The sequence below is a fragment of the Phyllobates terribilis genome, unplaced genomic scaffold (genome assembly GCF_046119375.1).
Source record: "Phyllobates terribilis strain yellow unplaced genomic scaffold, ASM4611937v1 Scaffold_7__3_contigs__length_470593459, whole genome shotgun sequence".
In the NCBI taxonomy this organism is placed as follows: domain Eukaryota; kingdom Metazoa; phylum Chordata; class Amphibia; order Anura; family Dendrobatidae; genus Phyllobates; species Phyllobates terribilis.
In genome coordinates, this window is record NW_027362767.1 from 431155803 (window position 1) to 431162764 (window position 6962).

At 43.9% G+C, this 6962-nt stretch overlaps 1 protein-coding gene across 1 annotated transcript in view; it reads left to right on the forward strand.

The window, feature by feature from the left end:
• The window catches only part of LOC141155245 (major histocompatibility complex class I-related gene protein-like), a 32977-nt gene extending 27378 nt beyond the window's left edge, over nucleotides 1-5599 (forward strand). Inside the window, exon 7 of the mRNA XM_073642046.1 lies at nucleotides 3007-5599. The gene's annotated coding sequence lies outside the window, so the exon portion shown is untranslated. The remainder of the gene's footprint in view (nucleotides 1-3006) is intronic.
• Nucleotides 5600-6962: the final 1363 nt, after the last annotated feature.

Consider the following 6962-nt stretch of genomic DNA (forward strand, 5'->3'; position numbering starts at 1 on the left):
TTGTATCTTCAGTGGTCCCTGTTACCCTGTGTCACATAGGCCCACCATAGCCCTGGTTCCTCCAAGGCAGCCCTGACAGATCCTGTCCCCTACACAACTCTCTTGGTCTCAGTATAGCCATATTCAGCTTACTATCTTCTACCAAATAGTGGCCTGACATCAATGACTTCTTTTCTGTTGCCAACCTCTGCCTCCAGGCAGTAGTCACTGTCCTATGACCAATATCACTCCCTTCGGGCTTGGGGGTCACTGGTCCTATTCAATTAAGTACCAGGTCATGTTGCAGGCATTTCTCCAGGTAAATGGTGAACCATGACTCTCCCTAACTTCAGCGGCCCTGGCGGCATCAGCTGTCTCGGCCTCAGTAGCAGTACAGACTGGTCACCACTTGTCTCTTTCACCAGACAAGGCCCATACTATTGTTACACGCATGGTGCTAGGTTCAGATAGGGGCGAGACAGGTTACATGAATTCTTTGGAATCCTGGGGGAACCGTTACTCAGGGCGACCATAGACCATGTGCTGCAGTTTCTCTCAGGCACACAGGGGTATTGACCCTCAGGCACAGACACGTAGGTTGTTTCACTTGCTGACCAGACACACTTGACAAGAGTCCTCATAAACGGTAGAACAGTAGCATTTAATAAGAAGCCGCACAGCCAGTGCAAGTTAAGTCTTATGAGTAACAGGCTCCAGTGACAAACAGTACAGTTTCCTTAGCAGCACAGCAGTTCACAGTCTTCCCAGTAGTACAGGACAGCACAGTTCTAATGCAAAGGCACATTAATGAACACAGCATTCTTTACAGCACAGTGAGATGGAGGAGGAGGGAGGGTTTGCTGAGGGAGATGATCCCTGTGACACCATTTCTTACAGCCCTTATCTTTCTGCCTGACAATACTCTACTCTGCTAGTTCAGGAACTCTACCTGACCTGTGCTTAGCTTCACTCCTGACTTGAATCCTTATCAGTTGCAGGGGCGCTTCTGTGAGATACAGAACACACACACCACCTTTCTCTTTGGCTCCAGCCAGACAGTAAACAACTTCCCCACAATCCCCCTGGGGCTCTGCTAAAACCCTCCCCTTCTCCTGTGACTGTGTTAACCCCTCTAGTTGCTGGATGCTTCTGGAGCACAACACTTCCTGTCTCATTACTGCTAATAGTTGCTGAATACTTTTAAAGCTACAGCACTACTTCTGCGTGTCACACTATCCCTCATCTGTCAGATGAGCTCCTCTGTCGCGCCATTCACCGCGTCATAAACACTCACCTCAGACATTTTCCTCATAAAAGTATAAATGCATTAAAAGTACGATGTGTCCAACATAACATCACCCAACGTAACATTTACAAGTCATGAACCTTTGCCCAGAATACCGAAAACATCTCCAGGGACTGTGAGCTCCGCACTTTACACGACAACATAGTGCTGGTGGATGAAAGGCGCCCTTTCCCATTACTGGAGTCCTAATGGCCGCCTCCCTTCACATCCACCATTCCATACTCCGCTCGCCTCTGTCTAACATTTAACCTTTGCACGGCTGACACTCAGTGGCGTCAGATGAAGTCATTTCCATACACGGCGTCATGTCGCTCTGCTGACACGTGTCTGCTCGGATCATTTATACAGTAATTTCCTCAGGATTCTCATTATACTGTCCTGAATGTCGGCAGCAATGGCGATTGTCTATTTTTTGCCATCATTCATGGATCCTTTGTTATAGCACTTCCACATTATTACTGGAACCGAAAGATCTGGACACTGACAAATAGAACAATCGTGTGTTTCACAATGTGCCATTTTGAGCATTCACATAACGCTACCACTCACCAAAGAGAGACCCCCGACTGACAGGAAGGAGACGACGGCCTCTGTGATGTCTGACACTGCTGAGGTCAAATGAAAGCTGAGCTCTGATTGGCTGCTCTGGTAAAATGAAAGCTGAGCTCTGATTGGCTGCTCTGGTAAAATGAAAGCTGAGCTCTGATTGGCTGCTCTGGTAAAATACAAGCTGAACTTTGGTTGCTACGGGTAACAGACAGTTTTACTGTCAGACGGTTGTGATGAATGAGGCCGATATCATCCTGTACAGACCACACAAGGGGACACGGGGGCAGTTATCGCAGCCCACCCTGAATTATTAGGGAAACCCCTGTCAACAGTTATCAATTTCATTCTGCTTTTTTTTTGTGTTATTTTGCATCTTTTCGCAGCTTCAGACTCGTCCCCTGACTCTGATAAACCTGCATGAGTATCTAGATAAATGAACGTGGTCATAAAGACCCTCTTATGGTGATGAGAGGGGTCCAAAAATGTGAGAAAAAAATATTGATATAAGAAGAAGAGAGAGAAATGGCGTTTGGAGATCTGCGTAATGATACAGAGTAGATAAAGTACCTGCCCCCTCAGGTCTCCCGGTTATCACTCTGAGCAGGTGACTGCCATTGCTACGAGCACAGTGGAGAATATTATGGTTTCCTGGCTACATTGAGCGTCAGGCTCCATTTACACATATTGAATTTAGGCACCAAATGACTGCAAATCGGCTACTTCAGATACACCCAGAGATCTGTAATATTTCTGTAATACGTTGTTCAGTGCTGTTGTTTTCGGCAGCGCGCGTCCTGGTTACACAGGATGATGTGCTGCCGAGAGCAATGATTGTTTTTGTGCAGCACAAAAGATCCTTTTCTCTGATGAACAAGCGTTTTGCTGGTTTGTCCGGTGATCGGCCGTCTGTTTGGACTGCACAATTATCAGGAAACGAGTATTCCCAGGAACCGTTCACGATAAATGCATCTTAGGAGTCCGGGCAGAGGATCGTCAACAGGCAGATTGCAGCTCAGGAATCATCTATGTTTGTAGAACGTATTCAATGACCATATTACTAATGTGTAGGAAGGTCTCCTCTGTGCCATGGTGATAAATATATTATTGGTCTTAAGCCACTGTATTAGAAGATCAGTATAAATAACTCTATTTTTTTATCATTTTATTTCAAGGAGACGATACGAGATGCCATTACATCCATTAACATCAGCTGCACTGGTTCCGTCTTTCAACTTGTTGATCTTCAGTTATGTCCGTTCAGGCTTGGAGATTACTCGCGATATTAGGGAAATGTTCTAATTTGAAATATTGCAAGGAAAGGATTGTATGTGATATATATGGACTTATCAGCTTTATGGGGAAAGCTCAATCACTACAGCCTTCAGAGAACTCAACGTCACGCTGATGAAGTCTAGAGATGATGACCGATTTATTCACTATTACAGAACTGATGCATGAATTTAGTGAGTTTGGCCTCATTCAGACATACGTTTCCATGGAGAGAACATGTACCTATTATAGTATATGGAGCTTTTCACACGCCTGTTTTTTACCGGCATCATGGATGAAAAGTAACCATAGAAGTCTATGGGTCCGTGAAAAACACAGACAGCAAGCAGACGACATCAGTGTACAGTCAGTGATTAACATTGCAAAGAATAGGAGAAGCTTTGTAATTCATTTATTTATTCAAATGTAAAAATCACTATTGAAACTATGATGACACCCAAATCCAAAACAATGGGGACTCTCGAATCGAAAACACCGAGGACCCTCAGATCTAAAACACTGAGGACCCTCGGATCTAAAACACTGAGGACACTCGGACTCAAAACACCAAGACCATTTTTTTGCAAACATGAGCAAACACGGACATCTGAATGAGGCCTTAGTGCAGCTTCATACTCTTTCTTGTATGAATGATAACTGGGAGTTTGGCTTATTCAATATTAGTTGTAGAGTGTCTGTCTCTTCTATACGTCCTTTAAAAGGACCAATAGGTAAAATTTTACTTTTCACAATATTGTGACCTGGGATGTAATACACAGTAGCAGATACAATACTAATAGCACTGTATGTTAATACTGTGTATCTACAATATAATGTAATACGATGTTTTAAAAAACATGTTTTTGAATGATTGAAAGCCGAATCTGTCAGATTTTTTTTAGTTCTAATTAGAGATGAGCTGGCACTAAAATGCTTGGGTGCTCGTTACTTGGACTAAGCAATTCCTAATGCGCGGGTGCTCATTTCGAGTAAAAAGTATAATGGGAGTCAATGGGAAATTCAAGCATTTTTCCGGCAGCCCCTGTAAGGAGATCTGGGGGCCAGTGAAAATGTTCAAATGGATGGGAAAAGTGTTGAGTGGAAGCATGGGGAAGACCCCTGGAAGCATCTCTGACTCACAGATCGCTGCTGAGAACAATGTTGTCACACTTTACTCCTCTTTAAGGACTGACAATAAAATATTCCAAATCGACGAGAAATTTCAGTTACCAGGAAAAGAAATGTTAAGAAACATCTTTTCCTGTATAATGACTTGTATATAAGGCAAAAAAATTAAATTATTTAAAAAAATTATAATTTAAGTAAACCAAAATTTATTTTTTATTAAAAAAAATTGAAATTTCAGTATAATTTATGACGGAAGCAAGAACTGCCAAATATTAGGGACTCCGATACATCCTGTACTAGACATAAAGGAGGGCCTCATACACATTCTACTCAAATTGTCATGCAGACTCATAAAGGCTAAGCAAATCGCGCCAAAAATTAAAAGCAGGGTCATCCATTCACCCTTGAAGGCACCAACTGTAGTGCCTCATTCAAATATTGTGAACAAAGTGTAGTTGCGGCACTCGAACACTCATAAAGGCTTTGCACAAAGTGCTAAGCCAACGAAAAAATTATAAGTAGCGTCCTCCATAGACCCTAGAAGACAATAACTTGCAGGCCTCATTAAAATATAACATTAACAACACTTTTTGTGTTGCTTTCAACTGGTGGTGTCTAAAAGTCGGATCTAATCCAGGCTTTGTTCATTGTTATCAGAGTGAGCCTTTCAGCACTTTGTCTGTTATGACTCCCCTTCTGGCACTAAAAATCCATTCAGACAAGACGCTAGCTGCAGGGCTGCACAACACCTCCAAGGCAGAGAGAGACAGCTCAAGGCAATTGTCCAGCTTTGAGACCCAATAGCTGAAGGTCGCAGAAGAGTTAGGGTGTACGCTGGTTTGGTCAGCCAGGTATTGCTTGACCATCTTTAAAACGCTGACGTACCATATCTTGACTAGAATCTCTGGCAAATCTGGGTAGGTTTTCAGAAAACGTTGAGCACATGTGCCAAGCATGCTACATGTGTGAGGTTGACAATAGGCGCCCAGGTCGGCAGAGGAGGACTACTATTCCTCTCATCCGACTGCCGCTCCCGCTGACAACAGTGAGAGCGGCGCTGCTGGGGAAGCAGTAGTCTCCTCAGTGCCCGCAGTAAAAGAAATAAAAATGAAAAATAAAAAACCTTATACTCACCTGTCCGGCACCCCCTGGTGTGCTCCTGGTCCTCGGTCCCAGCAGCCGGTAGTACACTGTGGCAAGCGCGATTACTCACGTGACCTCACTGTGGGAACATTCTGAAGAATATAGACGCCTTCCATTACTAACCTGGGCTTCACGTCAGCCACCAATACAAGGCTGATGTGAACCTCAACCCCATTACCCCACTCGCCACCGCTACAGGGCAGTGGGAAGTGCAGAGGCTAAGCGCCAGATTTGGCGCATCTTATGGATGTGCCATTTCTGGGACCGCGGAGGGGGCTAGTATCCATGGCCCCTTCCCTGGCTATTATTATCAGCCAGCAGTAGTCTGTTTAGCCTTTTCTGGTTAGATTTTATAGGGGGACCCCATGGCAATTTTTTTCTGTGGTCCCTCTGTAATCTAGCCAGTAAAGGCTAAAGAAACAGCTGTAGACTGATATTAATAGCCAGGGAGCATTGTTGGCTAATGGCCCCTTCCCTGGCTACTAATATCAGCCACCAGCAGGCGGCTTTCCCTCTGCTGGTTTTTTTACGTTTTAGGCTCTGTGCCCTCGATCCGGACGTAGCAGCGCTTTGGATGCATATTTTTTTCATTCTATTGAACGCAGGTAAATCCACATGTGTTCACTGAACTATGCATATTTACCGCATTCAATACATTCTAGTAATCAATTTTATGTTGCGGAGACTAGCGACACCGCAAGAGAATTTGACATGCTGCAGTCCTGAAAGATGCGCCGCATGTCATTGTCCACGGGTGATTCGCAGCCTCTGATGCACGCATAGTGGACATAGGATTCCTAGAGATCCCATCCACTATGCTGTAACATCTGGACGCTGCGGGTTTGACGCTGTATAAACACGCAGCGTCAAACCTGCAGCGGCTCCTGTTCGTGGCGACGTACCCAAACTCACCCCCAGCATGTCAATTTCTGTAGCGAACATGCTAGTCTCTGCTGCAGATTTTGACTGATTGAAGTGTCATTATATGCGGTGGATTCACATATAGCGACAACAAAAATGCGGCACTAGAACACTGCGTTCTGGACGCAGAAAAAATACGCTGCGTCCAAAGCGCTGCTGAGTGCTGATAAGGGGGGAGGTGGGGGCGTAGCGGCTAACAAAACAGCTGTGAGCTGTTAATAGTAGCCAGGGACAATGTTTGCCTAATGGCACCTTCCCAGGTTAAAAATAGCAGCTCTCAGCTGCCCCAGAAATTACGTGAATAGAAATGCTAATGAGATTGGGTGTATGGGATTAATATATTGTATGAATCATTGTTGAACCGCATGGATGTCACACAAAATATTAAATATGACTCTAATAGCACCACAACTTCATTCATCAATGTTATGCAACATATATTTGTACTTTAAGATAATTATTTGTTTGAATATCACATTACTTTCTGTGGGCAACAAAACTTTTGTCTTGCCAAAATCTGACCATTCTGTGTTCATTAAATGATCAATATTTCAGCTTTGATGCCAATTTCTTTTCTTAACCTAAACCAAATTTGGGAGGGTTTCAGCTTTCAAAAGAGTAATTTATAAAACCAATGGATGAATTTAACGTCAGGTTATAAGCTTTT